The sequence below is a fragment of the Bubalus kerabau genome, chromosome 5, assembly GCF_029407905.1.
Source record: "Bubalus kerabau isolate K-KA32 ecotype Philippines breed swamp buffalo chromosome 5, PCC_UOA_SB_1v2, whole genome shotgun sequence".
Taxonomy (NCBI): domain Eukaryota; kingdom Metazoa; phylum Chordata; class Mammalia; order Artiodactyla; family Bovidae; genus Bubalus; species Bubalus kerabau.
Genome location: NC_073628.1, coordinates 130,125,985 through 130,147,661, shown reverse-complemented (window position 1 = coordinate 130,147,661; position 21,677 = coordinate 130,125,985). Strand labels below are relative to the sequence as shown.

Genomic DNA, 21,677 nt, shown 5'->3' with positions numbered 1-21,677 from the left:
GTTCCTGGGCTTCACCCAAAGCCCTTTCCTCTCCATGTCGGGGAGAAGCCCGTTCTCTCCTCAGCTGCCCCTCCTAACAAGTGGCGCCTTTAAAGCAGGGATTCCAGGCCAGCGCTGAAGGCGACTCTAAGATGACTCCAACCCACTTCTCTTTTTTCAAATGAAGAAGCCAAAACACATGGAAAGGAAACAAATCGTCAAAGGTGAGTCAGCGTGACTTGCAGGCAGGTGCCAGCAGAACCCAGACCTTGTGACCAAAGCCCCATTGCTTCCTCTGCTGTGGGCGAAGCAGTCCCAAGGGTCAGTTACGTTAAGACTCGACGCTGCCCTGTTTGGGGGGCGCAGAAGATGCCTTTTGATGGTGGAGGCCCAGTGACGGCGGAAGTGGGCCTGGCACTGGGCCTGGACAGGGAGGTGATAATGCAGGGCAGACTCAAGGGGTGCAGATTAAGGGGCAGGGAAGAAAAGGGACACAAGGCTCCCCTCTGTGTCAGGGAAGTGACCTCCTCCAGGCCCAGGCAGGCCCAGGCGGTCATCACGCATGAGAAGGGCGCCTCTTCTGTGACTGGTCTTCCCAGTGGTCATGTGTGGACGTGAGAGTTGGACTGTGAAGAAAGCTGAGCGCCGAAGAATTGATGCTTTTGAACTGTGGTGCTGGAGAAGACTCTTGAGTGCCCCTTGGACTGCAAGGAGATCCAACCAGTCCATTCTGAAGGAGATCAGTCCTGGGTGTTCATTGGAAGGAATGATGCTGAAGCTGTAACTCCAATACTTTGGCTACCTGATGCGAAGAGCTGACTCATTTGAAAAGACCCTGATGCTGGGAAAGATTGAGGGCAGGAGGAGAAGGGAACGACAGAGGATGAGCCGGTTGGATGGCATCACCAACTCGATAGACATGGGTTTGGGTGAGCTCTGGGAGTTGGTGATAGATGGGGAGGCCTGGCGTGCTGTGGTTCACGGGGTCGCAGGGAGTCGGACACGACTGAGCGACTGAACTGACTGAACTATGACTGGGGAGCTACCACAGCATCCCGTACCATCTTCCTCGGGCTTGCAGACAACCTCATAGACAGGACACGTGTCCCAGCACAGGCCGTGTCTTTCTTTTTCTCAAAGAGTCAGAAATAGAGCAGAAGGGACAGGAGTGAGCTATCCAGCGGGCATCCTATCCAGAGAGGATCCCGGGGCATCCTGCCAAGGAAATTATGGAATTTTCTGACAGTGAGTTTTCCTGACAGCTGTTGAGGAATACGCTTACCCAGAGGCAGGGGACTGGTTCCAATGACCCGAGAAAGCAGCCTTTCTGGTAGGATTTCTATGAATCAAAATCTACGAGAGTAAAATGTTCTCACAGCAAAATTCGGGGGGCCCCGCCTTGCCTCCCGTGGATGGACTGCCCCGAAGGACCCACACGCATGTCATCTGCATGGCTGTACATGCCAGGACTCCAAGTGTCATTCTGTCGAACAGCGACCTCCGCGGTAGTCCAGGCACGCTGGGTAGCACAAGGTGAGCGCCAGGGCGTGCGCAGAGGCCCAGGGTGACGCCGACAGCTGAAAGGCCTCAATTAGAGTGAAAGGAGTTATCTGGTATTTAAATAATTATTAGATGGAAGGAGTAATCATGGGTTTGAGCTGATTTTTTCCCCCACTGTCACCCTGATGGCGTCTATAATATTATTATTCAAATGCCCATGATTCTCATTGAGAAGAGACCAGGAGAGAAAGTGGGGGGAGGGGGAGGGGGGCAGGGAGGGGGTGGGGGAGAGACTCATTTAATCTCCATGTGACGGGGCTGCAGGAGGTACGATTAGTCTTTTTCTTATTTCAGCTGTCACTCAGGCACAGACACCCGAGATTGTTATTAGTGTATTTCATGCACGCGATTTAAAGGGAAAAGGGGAGGGGGTGGGGTGGGGAGAGGCAGAATTTCCTACAGAAAATAACAGGACCAAAGGAACAATTTAGATGTCACTGCTGCACCAGCTGCGTTTGCATCATTAATCGAATGTCATTTTCCCCCCCCCCCAGACTCTGGGCTGTTCTGTGAAGCTAAGTGGCTACACCTTGCCCCAGAGCGAGAGAGAGGAGGCGAGGGGAGACGGAGGAGGAAAACGGGCCTCTGTCTATGTGGCCTCTGGGCCTCTTTTCTGAGAAAGTGAAATAGACGACATTGTGTTCCCCAGCCCCGACCCCGCAGTATGTCAAGGCAACTTTCAGTAGCATCTGGAAGTTGCTCCTCTCACTGTGCGAAGGGAGATACCCTGCTTATCCTTCACGCCATTCTTTTCCACAGGTGGATAAATCCAATCCAGTTTCAAATAATCAAGGAGTAAATGAAGGAAATGTGGGGGCGTCCCTAACACTGATCAGCAGTTAGGGAAGCACCCAGATTCCAGATGGTGAGGGGGCCAGGCGGATGCCTTGCATCCCCCATGAGTGCATGGCAGGGGCGGGTTTTCCGCCCCCAGATGGCACCGTGGGCAAGGCAGGGGCAGGGGAGGTTCAGGGCTGGGCCCTGGCTTGAAAGGCAGGTGTCTCAGGTGCCTCTGCTGACACGCACCCCCAGATTCATACGGCAAAGTCTTAAGCCTCACGACCTCAGAGCAGGACTGCGTTTGTTGTCAGGGTCTTTACAGAGGTAACTGAATTAAAATTAGATAATTAGGGTGGTGTGTGTGTATTATAAGTCACTTCAGTCATGTCCAAGTCTTTGCAACTGCATGGACTGTAGCCCGCCAGGCCCCTCTGTCCACCGGATTCTCTAGGCCAAGAATACTGGAGTGGGTGGCCATGCCTTTCTCCAGGGGACCTTCCTGATCCAGGGATCGAACCCACATCTCTTATGTCTCAATGTACTGGTGTCCTTACAAAAAGGGGGCTTTCGGGCACAGAAACAGATAGGCTTTGAGGGAAGACATGTGAACAGACACAGGGAGATGACGGCCACCTGCAAGCCAAGGAGAGAGTCCGGGACAGCGCCCTCCCTCACAGCCCTGCCCGCACCCTCACTCCAGGCCTCCAGGAGGCCGTTAACCCCCAGTGTCTAAGCCACCCGGGGTGGTGCTCAGCCACAGCACTCCTCGCAAACTCCTGAAGCCAGGAGGAGCGACCCACTCCACCGGCTGGGCTTGCGACCTGCTCCTTGAAAGAAAAGGGTGTCTGTGGCGAGGGGGGTGGGTGGAAACCACCACGGGGCCAACTCTCCTGGAGATGGAGGCCCCTTCGGGTTTCTGTGAGAACCAAGGGTGGCGAGACGAGCTTCCCTTCTCACCCAGGCAAACACAGGGCCCCTGAGCCCACTTTGGCCCCGGCGGGTGTAGTACCTCTCACCTCTCTCGTTGCTCCTGCAGAGAGTTCCGGTCCATCTCGCCTCCCCCACCCTCTTCTGCTCCGGCCCAGAAGAGTCCACGTGTCGCCTGCCCACCCTAAGAACACTTGGGGATACTCTGTGGCCCCCTGGGAGCCACATTGCTCTATTCCCACCACAGATCCTCCTCTGGCCTGTCCTCTGGGGAGCCCTGCCTCTTCACCCCGGGGAGGGTTTTCTGTTGTTGTTTTTAATTTCTCCCAGTTCTCCCAGTGGGCTCTCCTTGAGCCCTGGAAACTGCACCAGTTCTCCCAGCACCTTAGCAAAACACGCCATGTTTCTCCTCTCCACTCACAGGCTATCAAAGTTTGGAATTGTCTCCCTGCATTATGAAGGGGTTCCAAAGACAGGCGCTGATTTGAAGGGCTGCAGCAGGGAGGGGCTGGGCTCCTTTCTGGGGCACTGGCTGGGCTGGCTCCGCCAAGTCAAAACAAGATTCATTACCCCGGGGGCGGGAGCAGGGAGATACACCGCCTGACCCTGCAGACCTGCCCCATATGTCACGGGCCTGTCAGAGCTCTCCCAGAATTCCCTTTATTATCTAAAGGTCGCCCCCCGGGCAGCGCGGAGAGGGGCCCACGGTATAAACCAAACTACAAGAACCATCAATTTCAAGCAGCTGCCAGCCCGCCACCCCTCCCTGTCCCCCTTCCGTGGGCTCTGCCCTCTTCAACCCCCTCTGGGGGATGGTGCGGCCCGGCCTGGCCGTGACCACCTCACCCCCGGGGCAGAAAGAATTTCGGTGACTTAGCGGGGCACTGAGCCTCCAAGCTGAGCTCTGGGAGTGTGCCTGCCCTCTGCATTATGGGGCCCCTAGAAAGGTTACCCCACTGGTCCCCGGACTCCAGCCGGACTGTACCCAAACCACCCCAGTGGTGGGGTTGTTCTGTGGGTAGGCCTTTTGAAATCAAAGGACAGGAAGAGGCATTTTCAAGCCCCTTCCCAAGTCTGGCAAAGGAATAAAAGTGGGAATTTAGCTTTGCTAAGTCAAATCCAAATTCATGTTTGAAGACCTCATAATTGAAGGGCCGTGACTAGTAGGACGATAAAAATTTCCATGATGGCAAAAATAATAAAGAGGAGCAGCTATCATTATTATTATTTATTAACCATCTGCTATGTGGCACACTGCTAGATTCTTGGCAAACGAATGGGTAATTTTGTGATTATTTTGCAAGATAGGTATTATTCTCCCCATTTCACAGATGACAAAAATGGAATCTTCTCAGGAGGGTTGAGTAACTAGCATCATTCTGCTAGGAAGCAGAACTTACTGACACCCATGCTTTCCCCACCCTTTTACATCACTGAGATATTTACAAATTATTTTTCAACCAAACTCTCTTGTCCCTGGTCTCGGAAGACTCGCGAGAATGTTAAACAAGACTTGGCAAGTACTTTAAAGGTCAAGCCTTGAGGTTCCCATTTTATCTGGGTAAGGGAGCAGGGCTGAGGGTGGAGCGGCCAGGACTGAGTTATCTGATACAAGGTGGAGTCCAGAGGTGCTTTGTGACAAAAGGTTTGCTGGCTGGCAGTCACCTTTCAGAGAAATTCCAAAAGATCTTTCCGAGAGGCCTGGCAGGGCGTCTCCTGCCTTCTCACCCATGCTTACTGTACAAGGGAGAGCTAGGAACTCCGAGACAGAAACAGGACAAGAGAGCAGAACACAGGGCAGAGGGGCCCCACTAAGGGCTTAGATCCTAATCAGGTACAGTTACTCCACATGATGGCATATTATGCTCCGTTACCTGCCATATTTTCAGAGAATAGTGACACATGTCCAGTTCTCAGCAGTGAGGGGTGAGGTGTTGGAGGAGGCAAAAGAGCGAAGAAAGTGAAAAAACAAAGCCCTAGACATTCATCTCAACTTAGACAGGGGACTGGCCCTACACGACACTTACTCTCTGGGAAGCGGTCCTGCCTTTCTCCTCTTGAAGAAGAATTTTAGCAGCTCCCAGGAGACCCTGGATGCACTTGCTGTTTCTCTTGCAGACCTTCCTGCTTTCTGCCCCATGGCAGCCACTAAGAGGCTCCAGGGACCAGGGGAGCTCCCCATCACTGCTTCCTTGTCTTTGTCAGGGAAAGTGGCCATTAATGCCAGATCAAGGTGCATTTTTTTTTTAATGTGGTTTCCAGAAGCTGGGGTTCCCAAAGTTCAAAAGAGTGGTCCTCTTCACCAGCAACCCTGCACTGCCACCCTGAAAATGTGCATGTAAGACAGTCACCATCCAGGCTTCCCACCCTGATGGACGCCCCCGGCTATGGTGAAAGCCACCAGCATCAAAGATTGAGCCGAAGATTTCCTGCAAGGTGTGCCTTGTCCTGCTTCATTTCTCGTGCGTCAGAAGACTACCGTTGACTGACTTTGCCAGGCATATGGCCAAAGTATGACATCCACCCATGGAAACACCCTCCTGGGTTCCCTGCTGTTGCCCAGACAGACCTGGGACTGCTAAGTGCACAAGTTCAAGTTCTCCCAAGCTGGCTCTTCTGTCTTTCTCTGGCTCTCCTTCCTGCCTCTTCCAGAGTGACTCCACTCCTAACAAACTTGTTCATTTGCCGAGTCCCCAAAAGACCTCGCACAGTTTTATCTCTGGAATGCCCATCTCCACTTTCTTCTTGGCGTCTCCAAACCCTGCCCATCCTTCAGAATTTCAGGAAGCCTCTAGACGCTCACCTGTCTCTTCTCCAAAGTCAATTAGAAATTGCTGTTTCTAGCAAACATTGCACTGTAGTGTCTGCCCTCTTTTCCATGTGACTATGTCCTACCTTCCCATTGAAGTAGAGGTCTTTGACATCTGTGCAGGGTTAGCATGAGGCCTTTGACTCAACACTGCACTCAGTCTCAGAGAAGGCGATGGCACCCCACTCCAGTACTCTTGCCTGGAAAATCCCATGGGTGGAGGAGACTGGTGGGCTGCAGTCCTTGGGGTCGCGAAGAGTCGGACACGACTGAAGCGACTTAGCAGCAGTAGCAGCACTCAGTCTGACTTGTGGAGAGCAGGGCAAAGGGGAGGGGATTGCATATATGCTTCTCTCACCCCCTAGGCTGCTCTAAGCCGTGGTGGAACTAACACACTTGGCTCAAATATTTGTCATAATCGGTCACTGGGCAGCAGTGAAGAAGAGAGTGAACCACTTGGGAAGGATCCTGGCTGCTGTTCATCTTGGGCCCACTGGGTGATTAGCAAATGTCATTAGCTGGATGGATAAGGTGGGGAAAAGGATGGAGCAGAGTGGGAAGATGCCAGCTCTCCTTTGAAGAATGCCCCCTACAGACAGGGCTGGTGCAGGAAAAGCCTTGGCAAGAGAGTGCCAAAGCCATGAATCATATACTACCATTGATCACATTAAAAAATACACACTCGTAAGTGGCCAGCAGATAGCATAAAGTGATCAGGAGCAGAGGGGGTGGGGTGAGACTCCCCCCCGGAAGGTTTCAGAGGAGGACTCTTCTATGAGGAAGTCAAACTCACTGTGACACATGGCAGCAGACACAGAGGGAAGGCTGTGGGTTTTGGAGGTAGGATGTGAGTGCATGCTAAGTCACTTCGTGTCTGACTCTTTGTGACCCCATGGATTGTAGCCCACCAGGCTCCTCTGTCCATGGGGTTCTCCAGGCAAGAATACTGGAGTGGGTTGCCATGCCCTCCTCCAGGGGATCTTCCCAAACCAGGGATCGAACCTTCGGTTCCTGGAGCTCCTACATTAGCCAGCAGATTCTTTATGGCTAAGCCACCCAGGAAGCCCTTTGGAAGTAGACCTGGGTGCAAGTCTTGCTCTACCACTTACTAGTTCAGTGACCTTGAACACATTATTTAATGTTTTGGAGTCTGACTTTCCTCAACTGTAAAAGGATACCTCACAGGGTTGTGGTGAGAGTCCATGAGAAAACAGACGAGGTGTTTTGCAAACACTACAGTTTTGAATAAACACCAATTACTCTTGTTTCTGTTTTTGGAGAAACACTTGCAAGGGCATCATCTCCTTGGCAACAATGGCTGCCCTGGGTGGTGGCGACGACAAGGAAGCCTTGGCTTCTTGTGCGTGGAGCTTGGGGACCCAGGCCTCTGGGGAGGACTGGTAGCCATCACTCCAGTCCCTTGGGCTCCACACTGTCCTGGGCCTCACCCCCTCCTCTCAGGGTCCTGAGAGAGATTTAAGGGCCCCTTTTGGGCTCTGGATGATTCACCCAGGTGCCCCTGGCAGGAAAGAAGGAAAGGGGAAGAGAGGACAGCTGGTCTACAGGAGGAGGGAGAGATGCTGAGAGCTGCTTGCCCGGGCTGATCTCCACAGTCTGGGGGGGCTCTTCCCATGCTTGGGGTCTGGTCAGCACAATGGATGGAACTCCCCTCCAGTACCTTCTCCGCCTCTCCTTCTTTCCCAGGCTTTTCTGAACCAACAGCCTGCCTTTGAATAAAAAGCTATAACTCCTTTTTATGAGGAAGCTTCTTAAGCAGGCTGTGTCCCCACCCTGTCCCTCCCCACCTTCAGCTTCTATTATTTTTCTCTCTTTGTCTGAGGCTCTGAGCTCTTGGCAGAAAAGATCCAGAGCTGTCAAGCAGCTTCTGTTAAGTAACAGGCGCACTCAGGCTCACACGGAGCAGGGGAACCGTGGTGGCACTGGATAAAGGAGACACGTGGACACGGCGGGGCCAGGGGCACTCTGGGCAGAGATGTGCCCACTTACGGGGCTTGTCTGTGCCAGAACGCACTCGGTCTGGAGGACCCTGAGCACCTGGGTGAGCGGGGAGGAGAGAAGAGGCTTTTGAGGCCCTACAGTGGTGAGCGAAAGGGAAGGGCACAGTTATGGGAGACGCCGGACACGGCAGGGAGAAAAATGTGCCGGAGGGGAGAGAGGGAAACACAGGCCGGGGCAGCACGGGGCCACCTGGGCCGGAGATGAGAGGGCTTTTCCAGGGAGGATCTGGCCCCCGATGATGAATGGGGTGTGAGAGAGGAGCCTGGAAAAGGGTAAACAGCCAGGAGGGAAGCGAGAGGGAGGGAGGCGGGAGGAGAAAGAATGTTGAGGTCAAAGAGCAAAGAAAACGCTCCTGGGGTGATTAATTCAAGATCTAGCAGGCGGCCTGTCAGGAGCCACATGTGCTCAGGACAAGCGAGGCCCCGCCTCCCCGGCCATGGCCCCGCCTCCTCGCGGCCACGCCTCCCGCCCGAGGCCCCGCCTCCCCGCCTGAGGCCCCGCCCAGGTGCGCGCAAATCTCTTTTCCCCAGACCCACTCCACACTCTCTGGCAAACCTTCCTTTCCATTTGTCCTGAGTCTCCAAGGGACCCCACTGTAGTGTAAACTAGCATTTGTGTAGCGATCTTATAGCTAACTATAATAAGAATTTCACCTACACTGAGTGCCAAAGAATTGATGCTTTCGAATTCTGGTACTGGAGAAGGCTCTTGAGAGTCCCTTGGACTGCAAGGAGATCAAACCAGTCAATCCTAAAGGAAATCAACCCTGAATTTTCAATGGAAGGACTGATGCTGAAGCTGAAGTTCCAGTACTTTGGCTGATGGGAAGAGCTGACTTATTAGAAAAGACCCTGATTCTGGGAAAGACTGAAGGCGGGAGAAGAAGGGGGTGACAGAGGACAGGTGGTTAGATGGCACCACCGGCTCAATGGACATGAGTTTGAGCAAGCTCCAGGAGATAGTGAAGGACAGGGAATCATGGGGTTGCAAAAAGTTGGACACAACTGAGTGACTGAACAACAGCATCCCGTTAATGCACTGCTCATGCAAGCCTGTGAAGGAGAGAGGAGCATCAGCATAACCACTTCACAGACATAGGCAGACTTGAGGTGAAATATTTTGGAGAAAGCACTGATTTGGAAGTGGGCCTTGGACGTGATCCTGGAGTTACATCCCTCTCTCTGCTGCTCTGCTGCGGGGAGTGAGTGATACCAGCAAGGACAGACCCCCGACTCTGGAGGTCAGTCTCCCTGCACCAGGCAGGCTCTGGCCACACCCAGCATACATGGTCACCACTCTTCCGGAATGGGGGTGCAGTGTAAGGAGCTTAAGTCAGACTTGCATTCTTGGAGACACCCTGTGAGAAAAGAAGAGGCCTGGCTAGGAGCCCTCCACCCAATGCCCCTTGGCTCCTGTCCAGCCCTGGGGAGGGGCTGAGGACTGGAGATGGCTCACGGGCTAACGCAGGTGTGGCAGGTGAAAAGAATCCAGAAACAGGGCTTTGCAGGCAGAGAGGCTGGGGTGCCAAAGTCCCCTCCCCACCTGACCTGCTCTTATCTGTGGGGAAGAAAACCTATACTTGCCACCTTCCCTTCTAAGACCCTTGCTTCCACGGTCCCAGCAGCTGGCCCGAGATCGCAGGCAGCCCCTACCTGCCTCTGATTGCCCTGTCTTCTCCAGCTCTCTATCCCGGCTCCGCGGGCTCTGAGTCCCAGCCCTGGCAGATCACTGATTAATTCAGGGCTGTTTAATAACCCTTCTATTTCGATGAAACAAGCTGTCTCGTTTTCTTTATTTTTAACACCGACTTTCGTTTCTTTGCTAAGCATCTTACTGTCATTTAAATTTCTCTGTCTCCAACCAAGCTGATAATAGACTGGAGTGAGCAGCTGCTTCCATCCTGTTTATGACAGTGATTAGAAGTTAGAGCTGTGCAGGCAGAGAGCTGACCATGTACGCGGCTCTGCCCCTGCTTGTAGACAGAGGGCTCACTTGGACACGATTAGGACAATTCTGGCTCCAGGAGAGGCCAGGGCTTATCCCAGTCCTCCAGCCTTCCTGGCACCCTGCTCTGAGGGGAGTCATGGGGTGGGGGCGAAGGTGTGAGAACCGGCTCTGTTTACTGTGGAATTTAGGCCAGCAGCTGCCGGTCATTCTCAAGGGCCTGATACCCAACCTCACTTCTCAAAGGAGCCTTTTCCTGCATTGAATTCCCCGAGCAGCAAACATAAAGACCCATGGTGAGAGCGCTGGGGTGTGGGTGAGGACTTTGGTCATCACCTCTTCCACCTTCCTGCTTCACAGGAGACCTGGTCATTACCTTCCAGCCTCTGCTTGAATCCCCCACGTGGATGCAGAGTTCCTTCCCTCCCTGGATCATATGACTGGCTGATTTCTCTCTCCTGTGTTCCCACAACACTTAATTTGTATGACCATTATTTGCGTGTGTTCCCATTTCCCTTGCCACACAGGGAGCTCCTCAAGAGCCAGGACAGCGCCTTGCCTCCCTCACATGATACCCGCCACATAGCAGGTATTCGATAAACATTTGTACAAAGTTAATTACGTTGTGCCAACTTCAGCCTCCTTACAAGTAATGCAAAAAAGAAACCAAAAAACCCAAAACCTTTCTTCTGCCTGGGCAGGCTCCTGGGGAGGTGGCCTGTCTGTCCCTACCTGGACAGGTGTTCTCCGCTTCCTGTCCTCAGGCCAGAGGCCACTGCTTCCTCAGAAGACAGGGCCTTGCTTGTCCCTCCAGGCCCAGAGTGACTACACGGCTGGTGGAAGCCTTGGCCCAGGAGGCTGGGGCTTGTGGCCGGAGTCAGTCAGGTGGCCTGGGCCAGGTCCGCTGGATCCCAGCCCTGCCTCCTGTGGCCTTCGGGCCCACCATGGCTGCCTGAGAAAGCTCGCAGGTGTGAGCTGGGCAAACCCGGCCGGCCCTGGCTCCCACCTCCCGTTCCGGCAGTCTCCCAGCCAGCTCCGTTTGCAGACAGCTGCTCAGGTCATTGTCTCAGCCTCTCCAAGCTGTGAATGCCGAGTCTATAGAGACCGCCACGCAAACAGGGCCCACACTGCCTCTGGGGAGGGAGGGGAGAGCTAGGCTTTGCCAGGGCCATTGACTCTGCAAATAGCAAGGCCTGCTGTGGATGGGGGAAAGCTTGTTGGAGTCTTTAATGGGGGGGAGCGGTTTCTCCACACACTGCCCTGTGCCATGGAGAAGCGTGGGGGTGCCCGAGGGCTGGCAGACTGGCAGGGCAGGGGAGAGGTCCGGCCTCAGGGACACCTGCTCAAACCCAAGAAAGAGAGTCAGAGACGTGGCGGGGCTCAGGGTCGAGGCATGAGAGGCTGGAAAGAGAAATTCTCACACAGGCAGGTGGAGACGGTGTGCTGGGCTTGGCTGGGGCAGACGGACCTCCTCATTCTCTCCACAGCTCGACTCACCGGGCTGGATGACAGTCCACTCCCCCAGGTTGGGCTCAGCTTCTGCATCTATTGTGTGGACCGGGGAAAAGTTGCTATCAAACACTCAGAGACGTTTCTCAAGTGTTCTATGTATAACACCTATTCTCTTGCAGTGCAAACAGTTTTCTTCATAACATTCTGGAAAAGAAACCCCAGGCACCTTGTCACCCTCGCTTTCCACCTCTGGCTCTTGGGCAGTGCTGTGGAAGGCACGGGGCTCCCTCTGCTTGCGTCCGCCCTCCCGTGCTGTTTCCAACGAGGGGCCAGGCTCTGCGCTGAAGAGGGGAGGGCTGGGTCAGGGGGAGCTTCTTGGGCTAGTAGAAGACAGCTTCTCCCCCGACATCCTGCTACGTTCTGCCCAGGGATCAGCTCTGCCCAGGGATCTAGTTCCTGAGCCCCAGGGTCTAGCTTGGGCCCTGGGCCCCAGTGTCTGCAAGTGCTTTTCATGCTGTGTCCATCCCATTCATATCCACGCTTCTAGGAGCTCCCTCTGCAGACAAATGTAAGCTGATTGCAGGCAGGCAGCTAGGAGCCTGAGAACTCTGCCCTCTGTCCTTCATTGGAGGCTGACTCCCAGGAAAATGCCAACGTGTCAGGTCTGTGATAGTATCCTAAATCTCTACTCTTATATGTGAAGACATCAAAGCTCCAAGGGTAGCAAATTCGGAATTCAAACTCCATCTCCACAGCTTAGTCCTAACCCAGAGCCACACATATGACCTGGGTGCCAGGATCACAGTGGGTTTTGTTCTCAGTTTCCAGTCTCCATTGAGTCTTAAGCTCTTCATCTATTTCTACATATAAAAATCTTTAGCACACAGATTTTCTTTAAATAAAATCTTATTTTTATCAGAAAATTCCAAACAAATTTCAGAGAGAGAGAGAGGGGAGGGGAAAACAATCTCTAGCTTGGCTGTATTTCTGCTCTTTTAGAATTATTTTGCACGTTGTGACAATTGTTGTTTTTCCAAATCCCTTAACATTATCTTCCCATGCCCAGCTCCAGAAACAAAGGCAAGTGAGGGCGCTTGAAGAGTCAGGGAAAGAATTCATCCCCACTATACAGATGAAGAAACAGAGGTGCTGTGTGAGGGGCAGGAGGCCATTCTCCCAGAGTGCCTTGGGGCTCCCTCGTATCTCCCTCTTTGACCTGGGAGCAATTGGAGGATGAGCATTAGTCAACAGGTGAGAAAGCTTTCAGGAAGATGGAAGAGCCACAAGTGTGAAGGCAGGCCCTTTGTTCTCATGCATCAGGACCCTAACCTGACACAAGCCTCTTCCTGACCATCTGTTCCGACCCCTCTTAGCTGCTCTCAGGATCTTGAAGGCGGGTGCCAGGTGTGACTTCCCAGTTTCACAAATGGTTCACATGGTTTTCTCAAAGCCTCTCACAGCTATGTTCTTGGGCCCAGAGCCTGCAGGGCTTCACACGCTGGGGGTCACTCGGAATGGGGCGTTAGACTTGAATTCTGTTAATTTCCAGATAAACCTCAGGGGGTGTTTGCCTGGCCGAAACCCTATTGGTTATGGGTTTTAATTTCACAGAGAGTCAAGGGACTTGCCAGGAAGGTCTGGGTGGCTGGGGTGAGAGTAGGGGGCCAGTCCTTCCAGAGGCTTGTGAAACCCTGACTGCCTCTTTCCTGGAAAAATCACCAGCCTTCAGCGTGGAGCAGGGGTTCAGACCCTGTAGGGCTGGCTGACCTGGGCTCCCAGGGCTGGGTGCAGCGGTGGAGCCTGGCCCTCCCGCCTGGCTTTGGCCAAGGGCTTCCAATGAGAACCCTGAGTTCAGAAAGCAGCTTCTTCTCCCTCAGGTATCTTTGTAGCTCAGGAAAAAAAAAAAAAAAAAAAGGAAGCTGCAGTAGGGGGTGGGGGTGGTCAGGGGAGGTGGGAGGTCAGAGGCCAGCGTAATATTTACCCAGCCCAGCTGAGGCCTTTCGCTTTCATGGAGCAGGAAACCGCTTCAAAGCGGCAACGTCCCCTGGTGTCACTTCTGTCTGCCCGCTGGCCCTCCTGCCTCCACGGGGCAGTCAGGGCTTTCTCACCCAGCCCTTCTTCCCCTCCTGAACCTTCCACCCTTGGCCCCTTCAAGGCAGAAACCCTCTGCCCTGCCTCCTGCCCAGAGAGGTGCCATGACTTGTCCACGGTTGCACAGCGATGCCCACACCTGGGCGCTCCAGCCTTGGACCCCTCGTCTTTCCTCTGAGTCAGTCATCTGTCACTTGGGGACACGGAGCAGGCACTGGGGTTACAATTCCTCACCCGAAGCCTCTACACCACCAGAGCATCAAGTGGAAACTGAGGCCAAGTAAGCTCCTGGAGCCTCAAGTTCAGTGGTTCTTCACACCGGGCGGGGGCGGGGGTGCTTACAAATTCCTTCTCTTCAGAAATACACACACACACACGTACACACATACACGTATTTCTCAAAAGCATAGACTTTAAAGGTTTCAAAGGCCTCTTACAATCCAAGCACGCCCCCTGGTTCTGTCCACCCCAGGCCCGGGTCTCCTCGCACCCCAAATCTGATCTGAACACATCAAGGTACAAGCAGAACACCACCCTCCATTATGGGATTAGAGAAAGTTTTCAAGTTGAAGTGAGATCCGCCTGCTTGTAACCTCCCTCCCTTAATCCTCCTGCCTTCTCTATGGACAGAACCTTTAAAGGAGAGTCCTTCTCCAGGAGGCAGACAGAAGGCAGGGATGGCTCTTGGAGGGGGCTTTCCTGCTCAGTCAAGGTGAGGGGGAGAAATCCGAATATATTTTCTCTGGGTTCCCTTTAATGGGTTCTTTCAGACAAAAGTGCGTGCGCTAACAGCAGGATTCTGGACACTTCAATGTGAATACAGATGAGTAACAACATTTCCTGATGAAGCACAGTGGAGTCCAAGCTGCCAGCTCCAGGAGACCGGAAAGGGATGCAATTTACATAGAATACACAGTGCAAAGCCCTTGGGAGGGTGCTACATGGAGATCTTGCTCTAGGATGTTGACTAATAGAAAACAACTACAGTGGTGTCAGTTTAAAATCCGTGGAGGGGGATGAGGGGGGAAAAAAAGGCTGGGGTAGCTCTGAGAGGCTGAGCAATGGGAGAGGCTGAGACAGGCCCTCTTGACGGGAACTGTGAGGTTTTCTGGCATCACAGTCTTCCTCCCAGAAAACCTGCGAGCAAAAGGGAAACTTCTGCACCTCCACTCCCTCTGATCCCCCAGCATACTGCTAACTCCATTCTGCCTTTACTTTCATATTGAAATTCTGGGAGGGGAGGTTCATTTTCCCTCCCCCACAGGATGCTGTAAGTGTCTTGAAGGTAGGATCAGTTATATTTTCGTCTTGGTACTGGGTGTTACACATTCCTGGCAGTGCCTAAGTGATCAATTTCTACTTGATTAAACCTAAGTGGGTTCCGATTCCAGGTTTCATTGTCTTTCTGTCTTGGTTCAGCACAAGGGCAACGATTCTCACTTGGAGTTTGTTGAGCTGTTCCACTCCTCTTTCTGCTATCCCTCCCTGTTCCTCCATAGGCAAACAAGAAACCAAGGTGGGAAGGCAGGCTTGTAAATGCAAAGATACAAGAAGTTTAACTCCCCAGACAGCGTGGAGAAGAAGTCAAGGTGCCTTAGTCAGGGCCTCCGCCCCCTCTCTCAAAGCTGCAGAGAGAACACATGTTTTTTGCGGGGGGCAGGCAGAGCAGGGGGGATAATCCACTGGCCCTGGGCGCTCTCCCCCACTTCCTTCTCGCAGACAAGCTGAACTCTGCAAGGGCGACTCCACTGCCTTTTATCTCTCATACCGAAAGTAATTTTAGCCAAGGGAAAGCAGGATTAGACTTTCATAACATGATACATTTATCTTGTTTTTCTTTTTTCCTTGCTCTCTCCTCCCTCCACTCCCTCTTTGACCCCAGGTAAACGTGAGCCAAAGGGGGAGCCAAGATTAAATATCAGAGGAAGCTATCAGATCCTAAGAGATGCTCCTTTCCGGCCCGCTGCCATCCCCAAACTTTTAATATCTTCCCCACCCCCATCAGACGGTTACTGTCTGCTCAGATGAGAAAAGCCTCTGGACCCTGTTCTCTCCATATTGTCCTCTGCTGAAATGAAAGGGGGAATTATAATTCAGAGAAAGGCTCCCACAGAGAGTATGAAGACAAAGATGAAATCAGTGATACAACGCTGACATGCGTTCAGTTCCTGAAAGGTCTCTTTTAAAAAGTCTCCTCAGGAGCAGTCTTGCCACCACCTGAGACTGTTTGGAAAATGCACGTTTAGTGGGGCTGGGAGAAAAGGAAAGCCTGTGAAGGCACTTTGGGGTCGGGCCAAAAACTTGCATCGCTGATAAAGAGAGGCTAGAGCCTCTCCGTGGCGGGGCCAGCTGGCGGCCAGGACTGCTTGAGAATGCCTGCCCACCCCCCGGCCCCCAGACGCATCCTGCCAGCCTGGCAGGCCCCTCCTGGAGCGGCTCCCCCACCCTGGCCCCCCTCTTAATGCCGCAGGCGCCCTGTCCTGCTCCCCTGCCACCAGACGGGGCCCCGACGTCCCACCAGCAATGGGACCCTGCCCGTTGTGGCCTCAGAGCAGTGACAGCTGGGAGTTTCTAATATATCTTAACTATATTTTTCCTTCTCCTAAAACAAAACAAACACAGCAAAAACAAATCAGAAAACACACACACAAAAAACCCTCTACAAAAGCCACTGTTTAGGGCCCAGCCTGGTTTTCAAGCGCCCCCTCTAGTGGAGAGAACCTGCAGCTTCGGTTTCCCGGTTCAGCCCCCTTAAGGCCCCCGGAGGACCCGAGGGTTGTTCTGCCCGCATCCTTCCCACCGGCTGTCCCTGAGTTTGCTCTCAGCCCTTCCCGCCCCCCTTCCACCGTCAGGCTCTCTGTCTTTATCTCTGTCCTCTGTCACCCCCGCCTGCCTCAGCCTGTCTGTGACTGCTCCTGCGTCTTGACTTGGGTCTCACCACGTGCGCCTGGCGTGCCTGTATCTTGGTCTGCATCTCTGGTCAGTCTGCTGGGTTCCATCCCCACAAAGTTCAGGGCTCTAGGTCTGGGGAGAGGGAAATGCTTTGACCAAGCCTTGGAGCAAATAGCCTGTCTCCGAGGGCCAAGGTGGGGACTCCTCACCCAACTCAGGCGTTCCCCGAGGGGAGGGAACCCCAGCCTCACGACCGCTCCCTAGCAAACCTGGCACCCCCACGGGGCTGATGCGCAGGTTTGAAGCAGTCTGTAGCCTGAGCTCGGAGCTCCAGCCTTGAAGGCCTGCATGAACCCAGCATGCCCCCTCCGTCCACTCTCCCCACCATCCCGCCAGCATCCCCGTGGGGCAGCCTGCTGCCAGGCCAACAGCTGGCAGAGCCTCAGGGAGGGGCCAGCCGGCAGGGGTTGGGAGGAGGATGCTGGTGCCAGCGGAGGGGGGCAGGGTAAAGGGTCAGTAGGGCCCGGGCTGAGCTGGGGGCCGAGGGGAGACAGGGCAGATGGCCTGCGGTGAGGAGAGGGGGGCACAGGGAACACCCCACCCTGTAGGAGACAGGACCAGGCCAGGCCAGGGGCCAACGCGGTGGGAGCAGGAGCCCCTGCGCTGCTGGGACCTTTTCTTTCCTCTCCCCGCCTCCCCTCTTCCTCTCCCTTTACACTTTCCCAGTAGGGACCTGGCTCCCCAACAAAGAACTTTCTGGCCTCTATTTCTGCCTTTGAATCCCAGATAGAAGAGTAGAGGTTCCCTATGCCCCAAAGGCCAGGAAACGGGGCCCTGAAGAAGCTGAGGGCTACGCCCATGGAGAAAGGGGGTGTCCAGCTCTTACCTTCATCCCTCCTGGCCCTTGGGACCAGCTGTTTGACCCCCTCCCCCCATCCCCGGGAAGAACGGCCTTTCTCTGTCTCCACAGGGCTCACCTTTAGAAACAACCAGACAAGAAGGGAACACCCCCCCCACCACCCCTCATTTACTCTAATCAGGCATGAAATCTTTGTAACTAAGTGGAAAAAAAAAAAAAAAAAAAACTGTTTCCCATAAGGGAATCGGTTCCGTTCATTATTGTTGGAACTGAGCATCTGCAAAGGGGAGAAAGATGCTCTTAGAATGAATTGATAACAGACTGGCCCTGGGCGAGGGCGGCAGTGCTGGGGGGTGGCTGTGTCCACGAGCTCTAAAACTACAGCACCCCAAAGCCTGCTCCTGCCAGTTTCCCTATTGACCATCCTGACTTATTTGTAGTTCAGACTCCAGTAATACGATGCTCCGGTCTCTATGATCAGAACGGGCCGGGGCGGGGGGGTGGGCTGCGGGCTTGGCTTGGGGCGTCTCTCTTCCCCTCGGCTGTGATGGACACAGATGATACTGCTCCCCCCCATCCCTGTCTGCGTGTGTGGAGACAGCTGTGTGGCAATGCAGGGAGACAGCTGGGGCGGGGGGTGGGGTGGGGGAAGGATATCGCTTCTGGAGACAGAAATCACCTCCCCCTGCACCAAACCCCAGAGCTTGGAGAGGCAGCCATAGCAGAGGAGGCAGGACAGAGACTAGAAACCCCCCCAACAGTGACAACTCCAGGGCCATAAATATTTCATGGCACCTGAACTGGCGAGTTGAGGCTGCTGCCAGCTGCCGCCGTGTATATTTAACTGTGTCACTGGCCTCCCCTCCTGCTCGTGTGTTTCCTTGTAATGTGCCCATGAAATAAAGATGAACAGAATTGCCAGAAGGATCTGGAAGTGGGAAAGGAGCCTGGTAGAGAAGTAGCTGTTCTTCAAGGGGTGTCTCTGGAACCTCATGTTAAGCTCAGACTCCACTACAACAGCTGGAGAACTTTTGCATCCGACATGCCTGCGGCTCTGATGGTCTAGAGGCTGGAGGGGGCGAATGTTCCCTGGTGCTCTGGGGACAGGGGTGGGTGTTCAGAGCAGCTCTGAGAGCAGGGCCACCAACCTTGTAATTGCACCGTTTCTTTGGGGGTGATGGGACACCACCATTTACTCTTCATTTAGCCTAGGGCTGAAAGGCCAACCAGTCCCCCCGTCCGGCACCAGGCTATGAGTGACCCTGGTCCTTACATCCTGTCAAAGAGAAGGGCCAGGTGGAATCCCCTTGCCAGACTCGCAGTCCTGGGCAGAGGGGCCCTTCCCACTCTCCATCACTTCCCACCTTGACACTCCTTAGCCGCGTCTCCATTGCACAGCGCTCTACATGTCATTTCCATTTAGCTGCTCTGCAAGCCAATCTGCCCCATCCTAATACGATTTGTTGAGGACAGCGAGGGAGCAGAGAGGGCAGCCCGCCCTGCCCTGCCGTTATCAGCAGTGCACGAAGATGGCTGGCTGGAGGGCTGAGCGGAACCTCTCTTTTAGGTGACGCTGACAGCCGGCGAGGACACATTCTGGGATGAGGAAGGGTGGGTAGAAACAGAGATGCCAGGTGGAAGAAGGGGAAAAGCAAAACCTTACCAGGGCATCTTGCCAGATGGCTCTTAGTTTACCCACCTTGCCTCTGGACCCCCTCCCCCCAGGCCAAGGAGGGGACAGCCTAGGTAATTACTTCAAAAGGTACTAGATGGGGGTGAAGGGAAAGTTAATGGATTCTTCTCTTCTTGCCAGGAGGTCACAGGAGAGGCAGCTGCTAGCAACTCCTGGAGCATTCTGGGGTGACTGCACAAAAGTTGTGCATCTCAAATAGGAATAGCTGAATTCTTCCAGCCAGAGCTATCTCTTCCCTGGGCTCTGTCACTCTGGGGAAGGCCCCAGAACCCAAAGCCTGTCCAGAGGGAAGAGTGAAGTTTCAAGGTCTGGGAAAGAAGCCCAGCAAGACAGAGCCTGCTCTTGTTGGGGTGGGGGTGGAGGCTGAGCTGAAGCTGACTCCCAGCTTCCAGAAGGTCCAGCCCTGCCCAGCCCAGTACTCATCTTCATCTGCCGCTCATAACCTTGTCCACTGTGCTCAGGGATAGAAGGAAGGGGATTGAGTGGGTTCCAAGATCCCAGTGGGTTCCCTCCAAGCTGCTGGGTCCCCAAGCCACCACCTCGAGCTGGTCCTGTCTAGTGTCCCGTGTCTACCCGCTGCTAGGATATGCCACGGTTGCCCTAGGATCTTAGATTCTTACAGGAGACCAGTGATATTTCCACTACCCACTTCATAGGGCTCTCATTTCTAGAAACAGCTGACTCCCTCCAACTCCATCCCTACAGGATGAGTCTGAGTAGGTAGCTCTTTCCTAGAGCAAGGGTCGTGCCAAACAGGTGGACATTCGTCAGGGGCCTGGGATGGCAGTTTCGGGATGGCTCTCTCTCTGACCATCCAGACCATGATTAACGTATGTATAGAGACTACCTGTGGGATGGAGAAACAGGGCTAGAATTTTCTAAGATCCCTACATCACTTGTGGGGTGGGGCAGGAAGAAGCCTAAGGAAAGAAATATTCTAAAGTGGCTTATAAGGCGCCTCTCAGACCCGAAGTAAGCTCATCCTTCAGCCCCCGACCCTCTCCTGCAGCTCAGAGCTGGGGGTGGCAGTGATGGGCGCTTCACCGCCAGGGCGCACAGAGCACTTGTCCCATTCGTGCCTTGGACTCCTTCCCTGAGCCTCGGGAAGCTGCGCCTAGGATTCCCGAGTTCCCTGCTCCAAAAAACCGCCAGTGGCCTCCAGGGTCTCTGGGCTCCAGAGGGAACGCCGCCCTCCCCTCCGCCCCCCGTTGAGCGGCGGCCACCATGGACCCGGCTTTCCTGCGGGTGCGGTGTCCGGGTAGGCCCGCTTGGGGCTGCAGCTCTCGGGACAGCCCCGCCACCCCTGTGCTGCCCGGAGCCGCAGCTAGCCGGCAGGTGCGCCGTGGAGGCGCGCGGAGGAGCGCCGCCTGCCAGCAGCCGGGCGGGGAAGCGAGGCGCCGGCGGGGAAGCCGGGGCGTGAGGCGGCCGCACCGAGTGAAGCCCGCACACGCGCGCGCGCCCGGGCGCCGCGCTCCGGCCCGCGAAAGTGGCCGGCCCGGCGCGGGGTCTCGCCGGCTGCAGCCGAGCCCCGGCGCTCGGGGCTGGGACCCCGCGGAGGCGGGGCACCGGGGAAGCCGCCGCGAGGCGAGCGCGCTTCCGGAGGATCGGGCAGCGGGCAGGCGCCGCGGACTCCGAGCGCCCGGCCTTGGGCACCGCTTACCCAGCTCGGAGATGTCGGTCTGTCCTTCCGTCCCCGGTCCGACCGCTTCGGCCGCCGGCTACCGAGGCCGGCGCGCTGCCTGCTTCTCCGGCTGCTCACGGCTCGCGATCACGCGGACGACCGCATCCACATGGAGTCCAAATTCATTAAAATCCACGTCAAGCCACCAGCCACTTATCTGTATTCCTGAAGTGGCCCCTCGGTCTCCGGCCCGCGAGCCCCTCCGTCATCCGCCGCCCGGTGGCAGCCCCGCCGGGCGCGGTGGCCGGCTCGCGGGGAGAACCGGGAGGCGCCGAGGGGGTGTGGGGGGCGGGGGGCGGCGGCGGTGGTGGCGGCTGGCTGTGGTCTCTCCTTGGGAAGCGGCAGAGCCCCGGCTGTCTTCAGATTTTTTCCAGCGCGACTTTCCGGGCTCCTCTGACATCAGCAATCGCAGCGCTTCCTTCCCTTCTCGCTCCCCGGGTTCGTTCACAGTCCCATTTCCTCCGGGAACCTGGCTCTCCGGATCTATTTCGAGGTTGGCTCCGCTTGCTCCGGCGGCCCCCGGGCTCCCCACGGCTCCCGAGCTCGCGCGGGGTCTCGGTCTGGATCGCGGGGTCTCGGTCTGGATCGCGGGGTCCCTGTCTGAATCGCGGGGTCCCTGTGTCTGGATCGCCTGCCCTCTCGGCTGAAAAATTCCCAGCAACTGCGTTCGGCCGCGCTCCCGCTCCAGTCTGGCGCGGACGGCGCTGCGCCCGGCGGCTCGGCTCCCGCGGCGGCGGCGGCGGCGGCAGGGCCCTGAGCGCCGGCCCCCCTATATTACCAGGCGGCTCATTATCATAGAGGCCGCGCGCCTTAACCCCCTCCCTGCCGGCCGCGCCCGCCCGGACGGGGGCCGCGCCCGCCGCTGGCACCGCCCTCTGCAGCCAGCCCCCTGCCCCTTCCCCGCCCACCCCCCCCCCAACCCCTGCCACCCCCACCCCCGGACCTCCTCCTCCGCCAGCTGTCAACAAAGGACAACCAGCTTGGGCCGGGG

At 55.4% G+C, this 21,677-nt stretch overlaps 1 protein-coding gene across 2 annotated transcripts in view; it reads right to left on the bottom strand.

Moving 5' to 3' along the window:
- PLXNA2 (plexin A2) overlaps positions 1-21,395 on the bottom strand; it is a 236,939-nt gene extending 215,544 nt beyond the window's left edge. Inside the window, exon 1 of one of the 2 annotated variants that reach the window (XM_055583110.1) lies at positions 20,666-21,395. The gene's annotated coding sequence lies outside the window, so the exon portion shown is untranslated. The remainder of the gene's footprint in view (positions 1-20,665) is intronic. The other variant, XM_055583109.1, reaches the window with a different exon arrangement.
- Positions 21,396-21,677: the final 282 nt, after the last annotated feature.